The sequence below is a fragment of the Harmonia axyridis genome, chromosome 5, assembly GCF_914767665.1.
Source record: "Harmonia axyridis chromosome 5, icHarAxyr1.1, whole genome shotgun sequence".
Taxonomy (NCBI): domain Eukaryota; kingdom Metazoa; phylum Arthropoda; class Insecta; order Coleoptera; family Coccinellidae; genus Harmonia; species Harmonia axyridis.
In genome coordinates this window covers 37,340,059-37,365,909 of record NC_059505.1, presented here as the reverse complement: position 1 = coordinate 37,365,909, position 25,851 = coordinate 37,340,059, and the positions used below count along the sequence as shown (strand labels likewise).

General features: G+C 35.4%; 1 protein-coding gene and 1 non-coding gene across 2 annotated transcripts in view; one reads left to right on the top strand and one right to left on the bottom strand.

The window, feature by feature from the left end:
• Nucleotides 1-25,851, bottom strand: part of LOC123680044 — a 225,248-nt gene that overhangs the window by 173,196 nt on the left and 26,201 nt on the right. The window lies entirely within an intron of this gene.
• Nucleotides 1,492-1,564, top strand: Trnat-agu. Its single transcript has one exon. It is a non-coding gene; the product is annotated as a tRNA-Thr (tRNA).

Here is a 25,851-nt window from a genome sequence, read left to right as displayed (position 1 = left end):
ACACATCAATACAAATTGTCAATTAAGTGTTTATTATTCGTTTAATAAGCTTCAGCATCTTCACACCTTTGATCTTTAATGAAAATCATTAAATTCTATAGTTATGGGACGTCTTTCTTTATACAAATGAAGATTTTCTAGGACTTGAAAGGAGCAAATTAGATAACCACTTCATTAAATAAAACTCTCTACAAGTATTTGTCCTTTGTCACTCTCATCCTTTCTCTTTAACCTTTCCACTCTTTAAATACTTCCTCATCTACAAACAGTACCTTCAAAGATCAACGTTTACTTAAACATGTACAAATTTATCCTACAATATTAACTAGGACTTAATCAATGTTCACTTGAACAATGATGAGAAACTGATTAAATACATGTCTTACTTCTCATAAGAAATAATGCCTAGAGTAGGTCTTGAGGTGTCAGAAGAAATATAGGTTGAACAAACGAAATTTCACTTATTGAATGATGATTTGTTTGTATTGTTTACTTGAAGCGATGTGCAGATTTCAAGGCCTGGAGGAGTAGGAAATTGTTATTGTTTTTGTTCAAGAGATCATTTTAAGCGAGTGAAATTTTAGCTGCTTGAGTGGGTACAAGAAGAAATCAGAGGAAACTATACTACAACTCTCAAACAACATATGTTTGTTTTTAATATTCTTTCATCCATGAGAATGCCATATGATGTTTTCTCAGGGTTTATTTGAAATATACTTCTTTATCTAGAAATACAATTCCAATCGACAAAATATTAAAACCACCCAAAAGAAATATGAATTATTCAAAACTGTACAAATGAGTAAACAAACATAAAGACAAACGTACGTTTCATAAATAAAATTGAACTCCCCAAAATTGTTATTTCAATTGTAAACGTGATTTGTATACCTATTTCAAAGGAAAGTAAGAGAGCAGATCTACGACTACATGTTGAAATTGCTATTTCTGTAAATCTGCACTAGATTCCCTTCAGTTAACCTACGATGTACTCAAATGCAAGTTTGTGAAACGTATATACAATTTGAAAGTCTTCAAAGATCAGTAAGTTTTTTCGAACTATAAGACAATTATGAGGAAAAATTGTATTGAAAAATAGAAAATTCTGAAACGTATGTTTGTGTTTATGTTATTTTAGTTAGTCAATCTTTCACTAAATCTGTACAGTTTTGTATGATTTATTTTTCTTTTGGTTGGTTTTGATATTTTGTAAATTGGCATTATATTTCTGGACTAACAGGTATATATCAAAAAGATATATGGAATAGTGAAGGTTTTGGGGCAATGATGACTTAATTTGGATGTAAATATCAAATTGCCTTCATCAAGTAGAACCATTTGGCCTTCATAATTCATTACGCAGTATTTGTGTATTCGTATTGAGATAGATATAAAAAAAAAGTCTTCTATCTGGAAACAACACGAAATTGTAACACAAACTGAAGCAATAATATCTTAGCAGTTTTCTCTCGTTGCGGAGAATTTTCAGCTTCCTCGGTGGCTTAGTGGTTAGAGCATCGAACTAGTTATTCGGAGGTTGCGGGTTCGAGTCCCGCTCGGGGAGGTACTTTTTTTAGAATTGAAAAATCTATCTGATAGCCATGAAATTAAATTCGTATATTTACACACAGACAACCATTATTTACGGACTTTTAATTTATTTTAACTTTATTGATAATTATTCCAATTTCGAACTAATAATTCAGTAGAAATAGTAGAGTTTAGCACTGGCTATAATGGCTATTAATACCTCAGTTTGTCAGTATACCCCGGTAGTAATGACTATCATTATTGACTCGTAATTTAGTCTCTTACTTGTTGTATTTGAACCAAGAGTTTATTGTAGTTTAACGACCTTTTTGTGTTATTACTTCAAACGTTTGTATTTCGTATGGGACATAGAACTCAACAAAAAACTTCTATGTTCTCCGCAGAGCATAGAAATTCCACAGACGAAGCAAACGCTCCGAATGACCCTTCAGCAGGAACGACTCGTAGCAGGTACTGTTCGGCTCGTTCAAACTGCCAATTTTCAGGCCAGACGCCTCAACGTCGACCAGCCGTCAACACAAATGGCTTTAGGTTGCCGCAGGAACCCGAGAGGTCGCATTAGAACAAACTCTCGTAGACGTAATGTAAATTCCTGCTGAAATCACGATAACGATCTACCAGTTTTTGCGGAATGGGTGTTGAACGCAGTAGTATTCTCCGCAAGAAATGGGTTTAAAAAACCGAAGAGATACGACCTTGCGTCGAACTTGCCAGCAGGAATAATGTGAAAGGCGGCGAAACGTCGAAGGCGTACGAAGTTAGAGGGGACTTTGCGACCGTTTTAGTTGAAAAAAGAGCTGGTTTCCGCATTAGATCGTTTCCTTTGAAAAGATTCAACGGAACTTGCTGATTACTCCTGCGAAAAAAATTTCGAGTCCTGCTGGAGATTGAACCTATAACGTTCTGTCCGTTGTACTTCTTACGAATTTTTTTGCTCTTGATTGTGGATATTATTCTTTTAAATATTTGATAACAACTATTCCAGCCGTTAATAATTGATCGTTGATCATTATTAAAACAAAATTTATAATTTCCATGTTTTTTCTGCCAAAATTGGATATTAACAATTTGGGGATAAATTCAAGTTCATCTTAAGACGGTGAAGGTTCTATAGGGTGTTTTTTTTTCGAGGTATATAACTTTAAGTTGGAATTACTGTTCAAGATGGCGACCGATTTAACAGCTGTCAAGTGATTTATTCTCAGTTTGGTTTGGCAATTCATCATGAATAGACTCACGCCTGAACAACGCTTGCAAATAGAGCAATTTTATTTCGAAAATAATGGTTCAGTGCGGAATACGTATCGCGCACTACGTCCATTTTATTTTGTTTAGCGATGAAGCGCACTTCTGGTTGAATGGCTATGTCAACAAACAAAACTGCCACATTTGGAGTGAAGCTAATCCTCAAGTGTATGTCTAAACACCATTACATCCAGAAAAAACTGACTGTTTGGTGCGCTTTATGCACGGAAAAAAATCGTAATCTACATTCAAGTATAAGGATAATCTTGAACAAATATTCTAAATCTAAGTTGTTTTAATATTGCGTTGAAACTATTTTACTTGAAACAAAAATATCATTCTTTCATTTCAAGAACACACATATACTTGTTTACCAAGATTACAATATATTTAACTGAAAATTTCGTGTTCTCGATTCAACAAGATCACTAGTTTAAAAGCAAGAATAGCTATCAAGATCCATTGAAAATTATTTTGTTTCCCCTAGAGAAAATGTAATACATGAGTCAAAATTAATAGAAGTCGATCGAAGTCTAGTTTTGATATCGACTTGAAAGAAAACCATTCTTATAACTAGAATATTAATCCTCAATTGTAGTAAAAATTGTTTTGATGGAAGAGTTGCACTGATTATATTAAGAATAGCTATCTTGGTTGAAATCTAAAATATCTTCCGCGAATTCAACTACTGCTCTTCTGAAGCATACACTATTCTTCATCCAAATACTAATATACGCAAGCCAAATACAGATACGCTCTACTACGGCTGGCCGTTTGTTCCTGCGCAGATTGTGGTTGGTCGGAGCGAATGATAGGGCTTGCGCATGATGCTAGTCTAGATAGTTGGAACTAGTAACTAGTGGAAAGTGGAAAGTTTATTGGCAGACATTTTCGAAGAGAGCAGGAACAGTTTTTTATAGTTTAGTGTTCATAATATTTTTAGTGATTTATTATTATGGAGAAAATTCTAGATGAATGGGAATTGGCCGATTTGATTCCAATATTCAAGGGTGAGTACCTATATTTACAGATATTCTGAGAAATTGTTTTATGCACTTCGTTGGTGTGAATGAAAAAATTAACAGATTGATTGTTGGCCAGGTATCATTAGATTTTATACTGAAATTCACGCTTTGGGTTTTCAGAGCATGGAATAACACCTGATAATATAACAAAACTAACAGAAAGCCTTATTAAGGAATTGATCCCTAATATCGAAAAAAGGATGAAATTCACTGAGAAGTGGATTAAGATAGTAGAGTCGTCGGTATGTACTCAAGTAAGTTTTCTTTTCATTCATTAGTTTTGTGATGTTTGTGCGTAATTTTTGGAATTATTTCCCAAAATGGTTCTAAAAAATGATTAGGTTGGACATCCGTTTATTAATTGAAAACATCGGCCAAATATTCTAGATTGAAGCATTTGAATTTTTCCGCCAATATTTCAGTAACATTTGGACTTCGTTTTGGGATGAAATTTTGACGGATAATTGTACTCCTTTGGAAATCCATCTCTCAAATCTCAGTTAGTAACATGCAATGCTCAATATATTCGGAGGATATCACGTTTGAAAATCAATCAATCAATTTTCATCCATTGCTTAGTAAGTTCTTCATTATAATCATACTTTATTTTATAATGTATAAAAAAATAATTTTCATATTATTTCACGAATGTTCGTGTTCACTGATATTAATCAGCCGCATTGTTAAATGTAAAAATATGTTTTTTCTATTCCTATATCGGAAGAAACTTATTCTAATACTGAAATCGGTGCGACTATTCTTGCACTGAACTGTCAAAGTTGGGATTTCTGATTTGTCACTCCTCCTTCTTTCGTGGATCAATTTGATGTCAATTTGTGTACGATTAATATTGAATGAAGCAGCATTTCCAACTCAAACAGTCTCAAGATACAAAAACGTTGAAATTCGAAAAAAAACATTCATTGGAATAGAATTTGTTATTAATATAAAAAATAGTTTTCATGATACAACCCTGAACCCAATTTAAAGAACAAAACGTGTCATACCCCAGTTGTCGGTCATAATAATATATGTATAATAATAATTTATATTTTTTAGAATCATAGCGACGTGGAAGATGTGGTGCTAAACCAAAAAGAAAAAGCTCTGAAAAGAAAAATTTCTTACGGGGAGGTGCAGCCCTATCTCATCCTCGTCGGTCCACAATTATCAGAGATAACAACCGTATATGTAGTCGTTGATAAGATTTTATACAAAATAAGCTGCGTACTGAAGGCAATTGATATTCTCTTCAAAATTTTCATTACTCTGGATTTGAAATATCCTCCTCCTAGTGAGCATATCTATCTTCTAATACAAAGAGGTATATTCGAAATATCATGTGATACTGATAAATCGATACCATATATCGAAGATATTCTAAAATATTTACTAGAATAAAGTTTATGTCAAAATGCGTTTCAACTATTGTGGGAAAGATATTTTTAATATCAATAAGTTCAAAGATATATTTTTTTAATTTTTGTTATGTTTTTTTTATGATAATATATTATATATTTTTGACGAATGTTATATGTTTATTTCGAGAAAATAAAATGTGTTAAATTTTTTCCTTTGTAAATTCTGTTATCACCCAAAATTCCATTTTCAGGTACCTCATAAGAAAAATATGGAATGTTGAGTGATCCTTCGGAGAAAATAATTATTGTTGTTATCCCTCCATCAGCTATCCGTTTTTTAACGATGTGATATTAGACCTTCCATATTTAATCATTAAAAAAAAACTCGATCTTCTCTCCAAAATAATCTGTTACCTAACAGAGGATGTCATTTATTTCAAAAACCAATATTGAGGGATTATACGAAATATGCCCAATATGATTTGTCGAGATAAATAATATCGTGATACGTAAAATGTTAACACTGCCTGAAAGGTACAAGTTTCTCTATATTTGAAGAGATAATAGATGATTTCCAAAATAAATTCGACTTCATTTCACGTAACTCAAGTATAATACAATTCGAAACTCGGTGGTTTACAATTCTTCGGGTATATTAATCGCTAGAGGTAACATTACCTCCGAGATTTAGGGTACTTCATTATGTACGATTACTGTAGAGTTGTACCAAGAACCTTATATTCCTTACAATTCGTTCAACTCTACAGTAATCGTACACTATGAAGTACCCTAAATCTCGGACGTAATGTTACCTCTAGCGATCAATATACCCAAAGAATTGTAAACCACCGAGTTTTATTTATTCTTATTTGGAAACTAAGAAAGTTTTGCCAGAAGATTGTTCTATGTTCGATCCAAGAAGTCTTATTCTTATTCGAAGTTTTGGGTAGGTTTACTCGAAGAATGTTCTATACTCATTCCAAGAAGCCTTATTCTTAATCGGAAACTAAGAAAGTTTTGCCAGAAGATTGTTCTATGTTCGATCCAAGTGGGCTTATTCTTGGTTAAAGTAATCCTTCATCTTGATATAAAAGTTATTATACTATTCTCAAGTTTACTTTTCCTCATATGAAGTGTAGTGAACATTTACGTTTAAGAATAACGTGCATCTTGCATTGAGTCAACTTATGCTTGCGGATATATGAGTCTAATATTGCTTCCAGTCAAGACTACTAGTCTTGGATATAGCATATATTTTTTTCAGTGTGGGCTGGTGGAATCATTGGTCCGTACTTCTTCAAAAACGATGATGGCCAGAACGTTACAGTCAATGGTGATCGGTATAGAGCCATGATCACTAACTTTTTCATTCCTGAATTGAACAACCATGATGTCCAGGATCTGTGTGACGGCGCAACATGTCACACAGCTCGTGCCACAATCGATTTATTGAAAGACACATTTGGTGACCGCCTAATTTCACGTTTTGGACCTGTGAATTGGCCTCCAAGATCTTGTGATTTAACACCGCTAGACTACTTTCTGTGGGGCTATGTAAAGTCATTGGTCTATGCGGATAAGACACAAACCCTTGACCATTTGGAAGAGAACATTCGCCGTGTTATTGCCGATATACGGCCACAAATGTTGAAAAAAGTAATCGAAAATTGGACGTCCAGATTGGACTACATCCCAGCCAGCCGTGGCGGTCATATACCAGAAATCATATTTAAAATGTAATGCCACAAGATTATCTTGCGGATAAATAAAATTCATGTCGATCGAATAATCCATCGTTGTTTTATTGCAATTTAAAGTTCTATAGCTCTAAAAAAACACCCTTTATTACCTATAGACTAACAAAATATGAGTTTGTGTTGTTCATATCAATGTTGCGTGAAATTGTAAATAAAACGTTCGCAACATTCAGGGAAGATGTAGCTACAGTAACAATATCAACCTTGATAATGAAATCGAAATTCATTTATAAAAATAGATGTTGTTAATGCAGCTACTGCTATTATTTCTGAAAGTTCCTACTGATCTTCATCAATCTCAATGAAGTTATACAAATAGAAAAACAAAGGATTTGTCATCATTTTACTATAATCTGCTCAAACACTTGATTTACCGATCTTGAACAACAGACACTCATGAAAAGAAAGAGAGGTTAGGTTAGATTAAACGTCAAAAACACCATTTTCATCATTTCTCTGAATGGAGGTTCACTGACCCAAATTTCTAGTCATCCTAACTATCCGTTACAATCCACAACCATCGATATCCCTTAAAGACAGCTGGATTCAAAGAAACCCACCCCACAATCAACCAAAAGTCACAACATCTGTCATTCCCTCCACCTGTCTTCATCCTCGCGTTACTCAGCAGAAAAAGTCCATTCACCCATCAAAATTGACCCATCAGATCCACAAACTGTGGGATAAGTTATCTCAACACGCGCTGTGGATTTTCTATATATACAACCCACGTGGTTGAACCCGATAATTGGAATAATTAAATGGATGCTTTAACTTTTGGTATTACGAAACTTGTCCCAGTCGAATATCAATTTAACGCTCTGCGGTTCTTCTATCGAAATTAACTTTTCTATATTGAAGATAAGGTGTTTATTAATGTATAGCATCGGCATCTCTTTGGGAAAGATACAGATGACCGATGACTTATTTTTATGTCTTGATTGGAAGCTGCTGGTCCATTGTCGATGGCCCTAGGACGTATTTGGTCATTAGCTGGCTTCATTCATGGTGGGATGGTACCTACGCTTTGGGTGACCTGAAGAGTTATTCAGCGTGGAACAAAAATTGTGTGGGAAGAAGCGGATATAGCCTCAAATTCTATTTGGTATACTTTCGAACGAAAAAATTGTAAATTTTCAAGGTACGTTCAGATCTCGTTTACCATTGGGTTCCGTAAATATAGCCATTCGAAATTTTTTTTGTCAATTTTCAAAACTGGAGATTCGAACGAGATGAAAATTAATATTGGGATGGAGAATCACATTTTGTAGCATCGTGCGAAATTTTTGGTTGATCGCATAACCAAAGCAACAGAAAATTCAAGAGGAATATTGAAAAAAAATACTCAATATTATACCGTGACAAAACGAACAGAGTTGAGATTTTGGGTGTTGAAATGAATTATGTCTGATAGATTCAGTTGAATAACTAAAGTGCTTTTCTTCGAATATAGCATTCAAACGATATAACAAGAAGCGTATTTTTTACAAACGATTGCATAGCAGGTGAATGATTCGGAAAAACATAAAACTACAGTTCTGTTTTTGGGTAGTAGTTTAAGACTTTTAGTTGAAAACAAATGTTGATAATACTAAGATATAATCATCAAAATCACTCCAAACTTTTTGCAATGATAAAACTTCACTTACTATCCTTAAAATGTGCTATCGACATATTTTTGAACATTGGCAATCGCACTAGAGTTTAACAAGATGATTTCATGATGAAACTATTTCTGAATATCGAAAATTACATAATAATAATGAGAACAAGCTCTTCCGTATATATTTCCATTTTCAAGTGACGTCATCGATGACGTCTTCTGGTGTAAAATTGCATTATGGCGGCTTTTTTGAATTACACTCATTTGAGTAATACTTGAAGCGAGTTGAAAATATCTACTTTACAGGTGTCTAATTGTAAATTGACAGACCTATTCATATAAACCTCAGAGCAAGAAATATAGATAGAGGGAGCATATGTCATTTTCAGTAAGCAAAGTTTGTCCCCAACATGAACTATCAAAATTTGACATGAACGCGGGGAAATGAAAACACAAAGAACGCCCTTCTTATGTCCCATAGTGAATAAACTTTTCATATTCACTCAAAATATATTGAAATAAATACCTAAATATATCAGAAATTCAGAAAACAAACTTCGATTGCGCCAAACGACGTGAAACAACCGATGACACTGGGAGAGCAAAAGTTGCCAAACCTTGGATTTCAGCAGGTAGATACAGAAAATAATAAATATTCCACTTATTATGAATTCGACAATTGAGAAAAATATCGGATTCCTAATATTCAAATTTGCATATTTAATCGGGTATCACTCAAATAAATATATTTCATTCAATACAATATACATTCATAATGATATAGTAAAATTGTGAATTTGAAAATATATCACAATCCGACAACGTAATCTAATCATGTTGGGGACATGAAAAAAATTGCATATACTTCCTCTAGCTATGTTTGTACTCTATGATATAAACTATTTCAACTTAAAATATATAAATGAATAATGATAATGATTTCATAGAACTATAGCGTCATTACCAATAGATGTTCGCTTCTTCATCAATAAAACAGGATATAACACGAGATTGATAACCCATTTCTCCTCTAATCAGGAACTGCGCCTACTACAGGGTGATGCCATCAATATTCATAAGAAAATATAGCTCCGTACATCGCGCTATACATTCCAGATCATATTCTCAACTAGTTGTAACGGATCATGAATAAAACAAATCTATTTATCAGTGTATCTCGTTGCAATTTCAGCTATAATTCTGATAATGGTGTCATAACTTAGTGCATTCGGATGACCGGAATGGCATCTCTGTACATTCGATTTTATAGTCGATAAAGTTGATGAACAATATAAATTTATTTATGGAATTTATAGGACGATGAAATATTTCTAGCTGTGATGAATATGTCCAATGAGGTGGGAGGGTAAAACAAATGTAAGTAGACCTAAACTATTTCTAATTTTTGAACTAAAGAGCCTTCCAGATATATTTGTGAGCTGTAGGGGGATTGTAGTCTTGTTCAAGCAGTAACGCCATCTATACTTCCCCTGTTTGTCTAAGCTATTCAAGAGCTGATGGTATGAAATTTGGTATAGTATTGACTCTGCTAGCTTGATAATTTAATCTATATCGAGAGCTAAGACTAAAAGAAACAAAATTTAACAAATATATTGCTGAAAACTTCACAACTACAGTTCGATTGTCGCGATGCAAACTGAAAAGATGTGAATGACACAAATGGAATTCAGATATATTATCTAAGTGAAGCTGCAGAGCAGGGTAATCATATTTTATCTATCCAAAATTGACCCCTTCAACAGTTTGCTAATTCGAGATTGTGCTGCTCACAGTTATATCGGAGTAATTGGTCAATTTTCATAAATTTATAAACGAATTAACCCATAACCATTAGCCACAATGGTAAATGGAGATTGAAGCGACTGCAATTTTGTGACATTGGGAAAATGCATTCAATAGAAGTGAGGTCATTTTCATTCATTCCTGCGTTAGTGTAAAAAAATGTTTATAATCATGGACTTTGATATTCCAAATTATTCGACCTTCCCGTTGATAATTAAGTCGAATTCTATTATTTTACGAGCAGTTACAGTCGCATTCATAGTATTTTATCAAGAAATCAACATCCGTATCTTCAGATTGTGAATTGAATTGAATTTGGACAAGGCTACTGATCAATTGAGTATTGTATAATAATACTCTTTTTCTAATTTGGCACTGAGAGCTAGAATTGAACGCTGCTTCACCACATATGTGTAATTCCGTTATTCAAAAATTCTCCAAAAGAAAATGCCAATGTCAGTAAAAGATCTGCCCTCTGAAGTAATTCCTGGCTTTTTGCAGACTTCAAAAGAATGCTTCAGAGATATAAATTTGGCTCTAATGAAGAAGTGCTTGCCGAGGTTGAAGTCTATTTCGAAAGTAAAGACGAATCTTTATAAGGAAAAGGTACTAAAAGTCACAAGAGCATTGGACTATATATGTATCACTCTTGAACATGACTATGTTGCTAAATGAAGTCAAATTTTTAAGAAGAAATGTATTTCAACTCCTTAGGATCGGGATTTGAGTGAAGTGTTCCTTCATTTCAATGAAATCAAGTTAATGCTACCGGCAATAAAAAAAAAATATTGTTTGATCGATGATTCTTATGGAACTTTCGAGGTTATGAAGACATCATATTTCAGAGCAATTAGATTCCCTTGATTAATCGTTCATTTTTCTCTTTCCTCCCTATTCCCCATTCACACGGCCGTTCTCAATAGGGGTTCCGTAATTAGGTGCACCTGCTGCTATAAGTACGTAGTTTCTGCTTCAAAACTGACTTTCGAAGATAACACATCCATCAAGGTGACAGCTCCTCACCAACCTTAGACGACAAAGAAACTGAACTAGTCTGATCGATCACAAAGATCACTCCGGGTAGATGGATCTCACCGACGGCTATCTCCGATAAAAAGTGGAACTATTCTTAGCATCTTGACTTTTTCAAGGATATGGAAATAGTGACATGGATCGAAGAACGTGCTGACATTTAGCAAGTTTTCGCCATTCTCTTTTTCACCTTTTTACAATAATATTCATCAGATTCATCGAATTAACACGTTTGTGATTTTCTGGTTGATATTAACAATCGATGAGTTGGAGATGCGCGTCGACAGCATCAAGATGGACTGCTATGTCAAGCAGGTGAAAGTGTATGTAAAGCGTATTCGATCTAATTACATACAGAAGTCGAGGTTACCAGGTTCTTCTTCTTCTCGAAGTAACAGTAGCTATTTGTATGGATGGATTGGAATTTATTCATTCATTTAGATACAGAGGAATTTTAAGTGTTACTGCTTATTTTGGTCCAGTTGATGGTGTAGATTCATTTACTTTGAAACTTAGAATTCAGCTATATCGAAATGAATAATTGTTTGGTTTTATTTTTGTTGAGGGAAGATACAGGATTGGTTTTCTGTAGAAAAACCTTTGGTATTAGGCCAATTGAAAAGTCCCCGGTCAGATGCACAGGTGGCGGTGCTAGTATTGAATCCATATAATTTTTAGTTAGTACCCACCTTCAAACGATACGTGTCAAAATTTGACAGCCGTCCGATTATTAGTTTGTGAGATATTGCGTTGTAAATGTAGCTACTTTTGTTATTCGAAAAAAGATGAAAAAAAAAGAATTTCGTGTGCTGATAAAATATTGCTTTTTGAAGGGAAAGAAAACAGTTGAAGCAAAATCTTGGCTTGATGGAGAGTTTCCGGGGTCAGCATAAGGAAAATCATCCATCATTGATTGGTATGCTAAGTTTAAACATGGTGAAATGAGCACTGAAGACGGCGAACGCAGTGGACGCCCAAAAGAAGCTGTCACCGACGAAAAAATCAAAAAAGTTCACAAAATAATTTTAAATGACCGTAAAGTAAAGTTGATCGAGATGGCAGACATTTTGAAGATATCATCTGAACGTGTACATCATATCATTCACAAATACTTGTACATGAGAAAGCTGTATGCAACATGGGTGCCAAGCGAGCTCACAATCGATCAAAAGCAACAGCGTGTTAATAATTCTGAACAGTGTTTGAAGCTGTTCAAGTGCAATAAACCTAAATTTTTGCGTCAATGTGTGACAATGGATGAAACATGGCTCCATCATTTCACTTCGGAGTCCAATCGACAGTCAGCTGAGTGAACGGCACACGATGAACCGAATACAAAGCGAGGAAAACACAACAGTCCGCTGGCTAGGTTATGGCATCAGTATTCTAGTATTTATAATAATCAAAAAATGTGTTTTACTATGATAAACCGGGGACTTTTCAATTGGCCTGTTAGATAGAGTCGTCATAACCATAGAATATTTGATTTGAAAAAGCACTGACGCGAAGTAAGGAGCTTCTGAGCTCTCGTCATTCATGTGCCAATTTTCCGCCAAAAAATTCTTAAGATAATCAATTACCCATTTAATCATTTTCATTTCATGAAAACTTAAGGCCTCGAGGTCTAACAGAGAACAATCTCCCATACAAGTGATTATAAAAGAAAAACAATCAAGCATAACATACAACCAAAGCATATAACATCTCATAAGACGTAAGTCATGCCAACCTAATCTATTATTAATTTATCACAATGATCGGTTGAAAATTGAAAAGAAGAAGTGAATCCAATCTGAAAGTAGATCAATCCTTCGATGTACCGGCCAGTTGATTAACAACCAGTGTAAAGAAAGTGAATGACATGGTACGTATGGAAGGATAGTGCAACAGCCTGTTCTTCACTTTCGAAATCGAGTGTTACAAACCGGAACAGTCAGCCAGGTCAAAAATAGCTCAACTTACAGACGGTATTATAAAACGGATCCATAATCTTTAATCATATATAATTTTTTCCTGTTCATCTTCACCTGACCATTACTTGAAGTGATGGTATCATGCGGTTGAATCGGATGAACTGCACATACGAGGTTTGATAGAAAAAAATCACTAAGGTGGTATATTAGGCCAATAGAAAAGTTCCCGGTCTGATGCACAGATGGCGGTGCTAGTAATAAATCCATATGATTTTTAGTAGTACCAACCTTCAAACGATACGTGTCAAAATTTGACAGCAGTCCGACCATTAGTTTGTGAGATATTGCGTTGTGAATGTAGCTAGTTTTGTTATTTGAAAAAAGATGAAAAAAAAAGAATTTCCTGTGCTGATAAAATATTGCTTATTGAAGGGAAAAAATACAGTTGAAGTAAAATCTTGGCTTGATATAGAGTTTCCGGGGTCTGCACCAGGAAAATCAAACATCTTTGATTGGTATGCTAGGTTCAAACGTAGTGAAATGAGCACCGAAGACGGCGAACGCAGTGGGCGCCCAAAAGAGGCTGTCACCGATGAAAAAATCAAAAAAATTCTCAAAATAATTTTGAATAATTGGGCTTCGAATTGCTTCTACATCAACTGTATTCGCCAGATCTGGCCCCCAGCGACTTTTTCCTGTTCTCAGACCTCAAAAGAATGCTCGCTAGAAAGAAATTAAGCGCCAATGAAGAAGTAACCGCCGAAGCTGAGGCCTATTTCGAAGCGAAAGACAAATCGTATTACAAAAATGGTATCGAAAAGTTTGAAGATCTCTATAATCGCTGTATCGCGCGCGAAGGCAACTTTGTTGAATAATAAAATCGAGTTTTGTCAAAAAAAATGTGTTTTATTATGATAGACCGGGGACTTTTCAATTGGCCTGTTATGTGTAAGATGGCGGACATCCATTCAGATGCTGAAAACACTCAACGATGCCTTATAGGTTTTGTAGGAGACATATAATTTTATGTTAAGTATAAAAGCACTGATCAGAAGGCAGAAGCTTTAAAGCGCTCGTTTATTCATGCGCAAATTGTGTCCTTGGACTGACTTCGCGTCGTTACTTTCCTTGATTCATTTTCGTCTTGAATTTTCAATGGTTTTAACTTCGCTATTAACACGAAATTTCATACGAAGATTGAAAATGTTATTCTAAATTTGAGGTGCAATCGAAAATGAGGAATTCCTAGGATGATTTCAAGGAAAGGAACGATTTCTTTTCGAAATATAAGTTTTTTTTGATGGAAAAATATTCAGTATTCGACATATTGCTCGAACCGTCAATATAGACTTCACTACTGCAGAAATCTAGTTAGTTGTTCAAATTCTACACCGAACTATCAACTTTCTTTATCCCCTACCTATTTAATTCAGAGGGCACGTTGAATTTCAATCAGCACCCATAACATGTATTCAGGATATTTCCTCACTAATTCATAAATTCACAGAAGGAAATAAAACGCCAGTTTTAGAGGATTTATATCCCCACCCCCCTACGTGTAATATCTGGGTGGTAGAAGAAATGAGGAATTTATATTTCAAACATATGTTTTCGACCGTTAAACACGTAAAACATACAGAGAACCACTTGAGACAAAGAATCGACTAACAGGATGACGGAAACCAACCGTTGTATACTATTATAAAACACCCCTATTATCTTATCTTCTTCATACAGTCAGGTAGACAATCATCTTTGGGTTTTGGGTCTTTTATAGTGAGACGAATGAACGGTACATGGTTTGATTCGACATTGAGATGTTTAACTTGTTGATGCCGATTGAAATCTGATATTGTAGTCAATGCTTTATCGCAGGATCTGAAAAAGTTAACCCTTCAGTGTTAGTCAATTGTTTTTCGTAAAGCAGATTGATATGAATGATAATTTGTTTGCAGGTTTGAAATATATATCACTTCTTTTATGATATTGACAAACATTTCGTCGATGTGTTTGTAACTTTTGAATTTTGAATCGAAAATGGTCTCAAATGATAAGGTTCTACGGAAAGACCTTGAATGACGCAGTCAAGTTCGTTCATGGGCAGAAAAGAAGGGTTCTGTATAAATGGCCATTCGAAATTTTGTTTTTTTTCTTATAGCCCAAGATCCCACGACGGCTAAATCCTCATCATTTTATAAGAGTTTTATAAAAATATCTTCGAAAAAAGTAAGAAAATAGTAAGGTCAGGAACTTTTGAAAAGTCATCCATCCAATCGCCAATTGCGCTCTTGGAAACCACATATATACCCATAGTCATTTATGTGGTCTCTAAGGGTAAAATTGGCGAATAGAGGACCATATGAACGAGCGTTCATATGGTCCTGACAAGGTCATATCATCTGATTCTAAAGGGTTTTCCAATAAGAGATTTCATTTTGAATAGCCTGCTATCTGGACAGCTGTCACTTCAAAAGCTCTCATCTTTTAACATTTGATAAATAAAACTACTCCGCAACTTGAAATGGAACGATATACGGTTCAACAACGCACTGAAATCATTAAAATTCACCACAAAAATTGTGAAAATTTTGCAATCACAATTCACAAAACTAAAGTACTTTTGGGTCGTCGTGAAGCACCTTCTCGAACGGATATAGTGAAACTTGAAGAAAATTTGAACTCAGGTTTGTCGATTTCTCATCGATCTTGGGAATGTTTAATGATTTTTTATAGCGGGTATGGGAAGATATTGATTCAAACAGCTTTTATATGCAACAGGACGGCGCTAAGTGTCACGCAAGCATCGTAATTTTGTAAGAAGTTTCCTGTGTTATTTCTCGGAGAGAAATTGGCCATCGACATCTTGTGATTTAACTTCTTGAGACTTTTTTCTTCGGGACCACGTGAAAGATAAGGTCTATGCCAAAGCTCCACAATCGATTCAAGACTTTAAAAATGGAATTCATTAAGTTACAAAGGACATACAGCAGCAAATGTCAAAAAAATTTCATGAAAAGTATAAGGTGCTGTCATAAGCGTGGTGGCGAAATGATAGATCTGTTAGGAGAACGAGCTCTCAAAAAGTCGATTCTAAAGCTTTTGCAGGCTGAATAGGGCTTGACATTTGTGTCAAGCGATTAAAGACAATAAGAATCCGAAACCTACTTTTAAAGCGACAAGGACAAATTTTATGTATACTTTTTCTATATATAACAGTTGACACATATACGCATCAATCAGAAAACCAGATTCGCATCAACCATTACGCAACTGAAAGCATTTGTTCACTTCTTCGTTAGTTGATGCGCATACAAAACAAATTTTTGATGCGCATATGTAAATTGATACGAACCAACTTTTTTATGCGCATACGGAATTTGGTAATAATCAAAATTCGGATGCGCATCAACTAACGAAAAAGTAAACAAATTCTTTCAGTTGCGTAATAGTTGATGCGCATCCGGTTTTTTGATTGATGCGTATACATGTCCACTGTTTTATATAGTATTCGGAATTTGATACGAATCAAATTCTGGATGCGCATACGAAATTTAGTACGAATCAAATCCGGTATGCGCATCAAACGTCCACCGCGTTATTCGCTTAAAACCCTCACCGTAACCCACTGAAGCCGACATTCCACGCACGAAAGTGAATCTTATCTCGTCTCTTTCATCTCCCGACGTTCCCAAAATAGCAGTCAGACACTCGGTCAGTTTCGAAACAATGCGTCCCGGACGGAACCAAAAAAAAAAAAATTAAGAACCACACACGGGCTGGCGGGCTTCGGAGGGAGGGCCCGAAAGCTGTTGGCATAATTTGCGGGTCGGCTCTGAGTCAGATTTCGCAAAGGTATCGAGGTCAGCGAGTTAGCTCATTTAAGAGTTCTTATTCTTATGGCGCTGTGTAGAAAGCTTTTTTCGATACCGCTGCTCTCCTGCCCACCTCGTGGCTGTGTGATTGTTAGCCGATAATTCTATTGGATTTACAACATGCATAATGCATAATGGATGTTTGGACGTTGGAAATCAATGCGCTTATGTCATGTCTATCGATCGGAGATAGGGAAGATATTCGGCGGTGCTTTTAGAGGACATAAGTACTACTTATGTGATGAGGCAATATTAGGTGTAGTAAAAAGAAATCTATTATTTTTGCATGAAAAACAAGGCTTTAGTTAGCGTAGTTGATCTGAATTAGGTCGTTTTGATGTTGCCATTATGCTTCTTCCATAGAATCCCTCGCCCCTATTGGCAAAAAATTGTGACAGTCGATTTCCACAAGCCTCTGTTGAAGCGAATTTTTCCCCAACAAAATTTCTCGCCATGGACTGAAACAGATGGTAATCACTTGGTACCAGGTCCGGACTGTAAGGTGGATGCACAAGAACCTCTCAACCAAGCTTCTGGATCTTCTAGAGAGTCACTATCGATGTGTGTAGCCTGGAGTAGTCCTGATGGACACAAATCCTCTCCTATGGACCAAAGCTGGCCGCTTATAGGCGATTGCTTCTTTCAGACGGTCTAATTGTTGGCAGTGCTGTTCCGAGTTGACAGTTGAGCGGTAGGGGAGCAGCTCATGGTAGATGATTCCCTGTCAATGTCACCAAACACACAGCAAAACCTTCCTGGCCGTTAATCATAGCTTGGCCACCGTTTGAGCTGGCTTACTTTGTTTCAACCATGACCGTTTTCGCTTGACGTTGACGTAAGTGATCCACTTTTCATCACCAGTCACCAATCGCTTCAGAAATGGGTCGATTTTGTTGCGATTCAGCAGCGATTCGCAGATGGAAATTCGGTGCATAAGTTTTTCCGCTTAAATTCGTGTGGTACCTATACATCTCGCTTCTTTTTTAAATCAGCCTTAAAGGAATGGTTCTAAACGGTTTTGGGCAATCTTTAGCTCTTGGGCAATTGAAACATTGAAACAGTGCTTACATGACGACAATGTCCATTATTTCATCTACATTGTTGACAATTGGTCAATTTGGACATCGAAATTACCGAATCAGGGTTATAAACACTATTTACAGTTTCAGCCTCCTGGTTTGCATTTTCGCCTTTATCGAAGAAAAACTGTAAAATATAGTTTATTTTCCCTTAGCTAGAGTCCATCTTTGACGCGCGCTAAATCTAAACTGAGTCAACTAATCACAAAACTGTCAGAAAAGTTTTTGTAGCACGAAATCCCATTTTTTCTAACGCTATCTAGTGGAACCTGATCGGACCTATACAACTAAATATAGAAGACAGTATTTCTTTGAAAAATGAGGTTTCAAGAATACTTGGAGGCCATACCTTTTGAGTCTGGTTTTTCTTTATGAAAAGTTGATAACCACAAAATGAAATATGAATCCATGTTTGCTACAGGCAAACTAACATTCGTTTTTTCATTCTTAGACATTGTAGCAGTTGATGCGCGTATGCTGCTGTGATATTTGATACGTTTACGACGATAATATTTTTGATATGAGACAATTTGAGGTTATTTTCCATCATCACGATATTCGATTTGATTCATTCAATCGAAAAAAACAACATATTACGAATACCTCATTTAAAAATACGGCTGGGTTCGCCTGTTCCGATAAAATCATTGAAAACCTCAAGCAACCATTCTACAAATACTTTCCACATTACATCATTGGAAATATTGAACCTAGATCGACTCATACAAGCAATCTCTCCATAATATCAATTAATTACCTATTTATAATAATTATAAGTCATCGAAATGCCATACTATAACGAATATGATTCCAATCAAGGTCGACCTAGGTCTCCATAGCCTAAAGGATTTTCTATGGGACAAAAAAACATCAACTAGACAAGACGTCCATTAAAAGGTGTATCAATGTTGTGTCTCTCTGCATTCAAATCAAGTGTTAAGGCTAACCGCAAAGATTTGCACGATTGCCGTGAACGTAATGTATTGAATAACACCTTTATAGTAAAGCTTTACGCGGTGTGTCCCATTGCATAGGCACTTTTTGTACGTTGAAAAAATTGATTATTTCAATTTTATTTCAAGACATACCCAGGGTTTTCCAATTAATGTTGTATTTCGAATAACCTGCTATTTGGGCAGCTGTCACTTTTGAATATGTTATATTTTGACATTTGACAAGAAAAACTAGGACATTACTAAAAAAGGAATTACACTCTTCAACAAAGCATTGAAATTGTTCAAAAGCAGGAGTGAAATGGTGAGAATTTTGCTGTCACAGTTTGAAAACCTATTTGGGTCGATGTGAAGCACCTTCTTGCAGGCAATAGTGAAACTGGTGAAAAAATTTGAGCTCTTGGGACAAGTTAGTGATGTGAACAATAAAAATCTTGTGCTTCGATCAAGAAAAACTGAGAATGAAGCGGATGTAGCCAGTTTTGTTGAAGAAAACCCAGGATTCTCAATTCCTCGTCGATCTTGGGAATTAGGAATTTCAAAATCGACTTCACATCGTATTTTGCATAAAGAATTAGGTGGAAAGGATTTTTAAATTCAATTAACACAAAAACCCAAGCCGTTCGATCACCAGCAACATCTTATCTTCGCATATTGGGTCCTTGAAATGCATCAAAGTGATCCATATTTTCATCCAAAAAAACATATTCAGTGATGAGTCCTATTTTCATCTCGGAGACTATGTCAATGAGCAGAATTGTAGCATTTTGAGCTCGGAAAATCCAAGAAAGATTATTGAAGAGCCTCTCCATTCTCAACTTGTCACTGTTTGGAGTGGTTTTTGAGGTGGTGATGTGAGTGGACCTAACTTATTCGAAAATGAGGCTGGTGCAACTGTTAAGGTGAATGGATTGGGTTATGGAGCTATGGATTTGCCTGGAATTGTAAGATATTCAAGTGGACGATGTTTATTTTCAACAAGACGATGTAACGTTCCACACAAGCAGCAACGAAACAATTGCAATTTTGCAAGAGAAGTTTCCATCGAATTGGCCATCGAAGTCTTGTGATTTAACACCTTTAGACTTTTTCTTGGAGTCACTTGAAATATAGAACTATGCCTCGGGCGTGTCATATATATTTTCATTTTTAGTATGAGGGTCATATCGGCACAAAAATTTAGTAGTTTAATTAATGGCATACCTTCCTCTCCAGCATGAAATAAACATCTATTAATTTCTCTTAAAATATATACTGCTTTTTTCAATATTAAAATGAAACCTCTTATTGGAAACCCTTCATTCAATTTTGAAACACATCGAAAACTCATATGGTAACACCCATTAAAGGCCACCATAGCCGCAAGGAGAACTATCCAGATCCTCACATTCGATAAGAAGAAACAAATAGTAAGTTAGAACACACAATCAAATCGTATTACCGGCTTTAGGGGTGGGGTAAGGTAATTTATAGACCTGAACGATCAAAAATTGATTGTCGATTTAAAAAATTGATTTCCGAGTACCAACGGACAAATCAGACGATTGTTCTGTGTTGGATTGTGAGAGGAATAAATTGTTATTTAAGTATATCGTACTTTCACGTCAGGCTCTGCCTCGGGCACTATACAATTTCTGTAATATAACCATTGGCCTTTCACAGCGGCTGCATCGAGCTAAGATCAATTATTAGATAGACTAAACAAATAACTGTCTTTTGGTGATTTTGACTGAGAGGTTATTGATGCTCGGCGAGCTCTTCTTGGCTCTGTAAATGAGCTACGACGCCCGTAGATCTTGGTGCACGTGAACTACTATGGAGGTGCACTGACCTCAGAACTAGAGTACGTTTACTTTTTAGAAGTTTGAATGGGTTCATCTTTGGGTTAACTGGATGTTTTAGTTCGATGATTGATTGGTGCGGTTTAACCATGTATAGGGTTTTTATAGATGGAAAAGGCGTTTATATAAAGTAACATTTCTCGCAGTAAAACATCTAGAATGAAACATTTTTGTGCGACAAATATTGATTACCCATAAGGTAATAATTTAAGACTGGTTTTCAAAGAAAATTATTGTTAGATACGGGTTAAGTCAAACATTATTCAAAATGAAATTACTTCAGTTCATAATTCACTCTATAATTGAAAAAGTCATTCGTGGAATTTTCCAATTTTTTGTCATTACTCTTAGTTCGAGTACACTATTATAATGTCAAACAGTATTGGCTTTACTAAAGGGTGTTTTTTTTAGAGCTATAGAACTTTAAATTGCAATAAAACAACGATGGATTATTCGATTGACATGAATTTCATTTATCCGCAAGATAATCTTGTGGCATTACATTTTAAATATGATTTCTGGCATATGACCGCCACGGCTGGCTCGGATGTAGTCCAATCTGGACGTCCAATTTTCGATGACTTTTTCCAACATTTGTGGCCATATATCGGCAATAACACGGCGAATGTTGTCTTCCAAATGGTCAAAGGTTTGTGGCTTATCCGCATAGACCAATGACTTTACATAGCCCCACAGAAAGTAGTCTAGCGGTGTTAAATCACATGATCTTGGAGGCCAATTCACATGTCCAAAACGTGAAATTAGGCGGTTACCAAACGTGTCTTTCAATAAATAGATTGTGGCACGAGCTGTGTGACATGTTGCGCCGTCTTGTTGGAACCACAGCTCCTGGACATCATGGTTGTTCAATTCAGGAATGAAAAAGTTAGTAATCATGGCTCTATACTGATCACCATTGACTGTAACGTTCTGGCCATTATCGTTTTTGAAGAAGTACTGACCAATGATTCCACCAGCCCATAAAGCGCACAAAACAGTCAGTTTTTCTGGATGTAACGGTGTTTCGACTTACACTTGAGGATTAGCTTCACTCCAAATGCGGCAGTTTTGTTTGTTGACGTAGCCATTCAACCAGAAGTGCGCTTCATTTTGTCGACGATAAAATGGACGTAGTGCGCGATAAGTATTCCGCACAGAATCATTATTTTCGAAATAAAATTGCACTATTTGCAAGCGTTGTTCAGGCGTGAGTCTACTGATGATGAATTACCAAACCAAACTGAGAATAAATCACTTGACAGCTGTTGAATCGGTCTTAATCTTGAACAGTAATGCCAACTTAAAGTTATATACTTCGAAAAAAAACACCCTTTATTACCCTGTGTATCTCAAAAACTGGTCGTACCAAAACTAATACTGTCCGAAATTTCAATAGTGTATACGAACTAAGAGTAATGACAAAAAATTGAAGAATTTCAGAGACAATTTTTTCAATTACAGTTTGAATTATGAACTGAAAGAATTTCATTTTTATAATGTTTGACTCATCCCGTAGCTAACAATTATTTTCATTGAAAACCAGTCTAAAATTATGACCTTATAGGTATTATTTGTCGTGCAAAAGTGTTTCATTCAAGATTTTATCCTAGGAGAAATGTTACTTTAAAGAAATGTCATTTTCCAACTTCGACACCCTGTATTTCGGAAACTAGTAGTAGGATTGAGTTGGACCCATAGACTTTCTTGTTCCATAGGTCATATTCCACAAAATACGAAGAATTCAGATAAAATTAACAATTTTTCCATTAGGCTGCTACCTGGTCTTTTGCTACTTCTATTTTTGTGAATTGGCAATCAAACTAAAAACGAAGTGTTAAATAAAACATTTATAATATTTTATGTTGAAATCATTAATTAATATTGCACATGTATTTGATAGAACAAATACGATAAGAAGTTGAAATCCCATTGGAAAATAGTTATTTATAATACAAGTGCAGAAGGCATTGATATTCTTCCACGAGTTCAAAATTCAAAAACGAGCCACGAAGTGGCGAGTTTTGGAATGAACGAGTGGTAAAATGAGCCCTCTGTACGAGTATTATACATTATTTTCTCTAATTCATTGCATTTTCATTGAAATTAATGAAATGTTTCCATAAATATAATTTAGTGATTTTTGCATTGAAAAATGTTGGTTGGCAGAACTGATTTCTTTAAGCCAATTTGATGAATTGACAGATAAAGCCGTAGGGGAAAGTTCGGAGTGCCAACATAGAATAATAAAATATAACCATGAAAACTGTGCGTTTCTGATATATTCTCGCACGATTTTGTTCTACAAGATGTGGAAGAATGAACGGAATAACCACAGAATTAGAGAAAGAAAAATTACAATATTTTTTGTCAGTGCACCTGAATGTAGATTTCAATGAACAAAGTTCTGCTTTGTTGGCAAACTCTTTCAAAATATTGTCGAAAATATTGGTAAATATCATTAGTATGAAGTTCCATAGCTCTTCTCTTCTTGATACCTGTTATTTTCAACTTGTGTCATTTGTATCTCTGATCCTAAGTAGAATTAAAAAGTACGTTTTTGTAAGTTAACATCCGGAAGTGAAAGGAACATATATGAAGTTGAATACGAACTTTATAAACTCAAGTTAATAAATTCAACATTCAAGTTCGAGGAAAAATTAATCTTTCCTCAACAGGAAGTCAAGCAGCACTGGACGAGATCGGTACCTGGATGGGTGACCGTTTTTTCTCTTTACGTATTCGTCATTTTTAAATGAGGGTCAAGGGTCAACAATTTCCTCAAATTCCCATAAATTTCACACACAAATCTACCAAGGTTTTCTTTCATAATCGACCCACAAACAGGCGCCACAACTATTACTCCACCTCTAAAACTAAAGCCTCCTAAACACCACTTCGAAAAATTTCTTCTAAGGACGATTTTTTTTCCCTTAACCGCCCGTCTCTCATTGTTGTTCCTCAAATTAACCATAAACACGAACATTTACAGGCCAAGTTCACGTAACAATTCAGGTATATGATTATATTCTCATTATATTGGGTGCTCTTCACGAAGACTGTCATAATCATTATTCAAGGGTTTGTCACGGTGATGTCTGCCCAGGTTCTTCATTTGTATGCATGGATGGAAATCGTCCGGTCTATGGGAGAAACTGTGAATCGAATTGTTGCGTTGAATTCGAGAACAATTCGTGATCGAAGGAGCGTGGGTAGAAAGAACTTTCTTGAGGCTCACGAAAAAGTGTTGAATTCATTTATGAATGTGTTTAAATTTATTGGTTTGCTTTCTTTTAGACTCTCTTTAAAAAATGAAAAATTTGCATTCCGGTTTCTTCGATTTGAATTTATCTTGCAGTCTGGGTTATACAGTGTGTTAGTGAATAATTGAATATCCATTTTAAGACAAAAAGCTCAATAATTTAATCGTGCAAAAATTGAACCAAAGAGATCCTCAAAAAAAATCTCCGAAATACTCGAATTGCTACACAACTGGGATATTTCAAACTAAAATTTTTTTTGAATTCCTCGAATTTTCATTTAAAAATCTCTCATTCCCTTTTTTCGTGAGGGGCGCCTTTGTTATGCAAAAAAATTAAATAACTTAACTTTAATGCATCATCGAAAACAATCTTATAATAACAAATTCATTGAGGAAATGAATAATACGTTGAGGTAAATTTTTCTGGCTAAAATCGGCAACCCATACGAACAATTGTATAAGAGATTTATTGTCACAAATTGAACGAGCAATTCGGAAATTATTTTCTGTTCGAAATATTATGTATTCTTTTATAAAATAATGTATTATATTAAAAGCAACCACAGAGTAATAAACATAGATAGAGGGAGCATATATCATTTTCAGTAAGCAAATTTTGTCCCCAACATGAACTATCTAATTTGACATGAAGCGCGCGGAAATGAAAACATATCAGTGATGCAATATTTCACTTAATTCGCGAGTTTCACCACAAAGAACGCACTTCTTATGTCCCATAGTGAATCAACGTTTCATATTAACTCAAAATATGCTGAAATAAATACCATATATATCAGAAATCCAGAAAACAAACTTCAAGCGCGTCAAACGAAGTGAAACAGCCGATGACACTCGGAGAGCAATAGTTGCCAGACCTTAGATTTCAGCAGGAAGATACAGAAAATAATAAATATTCGTCAATTAGAAAAAATATCGAATTCCAAATATTCAAATTTGCATATTTAATCGGGAATCACTCAAATAAATATATTCCATTAAATATAATATACATTCATAATGATATAGTAAAATTGTGGATTTGAAAATATATCACAATCCGACAACGTAATCTAACCATGTTGGAGACATAAAAATTGCGTATACTCCCTTTATCTATGCTCATTACTCTATGGAAGCAACAAATCAAAATCGCCAGCCAGACGTTACCAACCCAACAAAACCTAAACGCAAATCTCAAACACGTTACCGCAACTTTTCCTCGCACCAATCGTGAGATCCCCAATCGGAAGAAAACCACGTATAAGTTTACACCGTGAATTCCTGTCCGAACAACGTTGGCAACATTGTCGGCAACGGCAACGAGATCGTGAGAGGCAAGAAACGATACATTCAAGAACCCATGCAAATCCAAGTCTGAATATGACGTAAACACTTTCTCTCCGTCTCAAAATGGATTGCGGGGGTGACCTCCTTCCGATCTTGCATCAATCAGCTCAGCATCCATATGCTGGAGTTACTGGGCCAGAACGCCCTTATTTCGCGCCCAGGGACAGGTGAACCATTGTTCTGATGCTGACGGGCGCAATTTTCATTCTG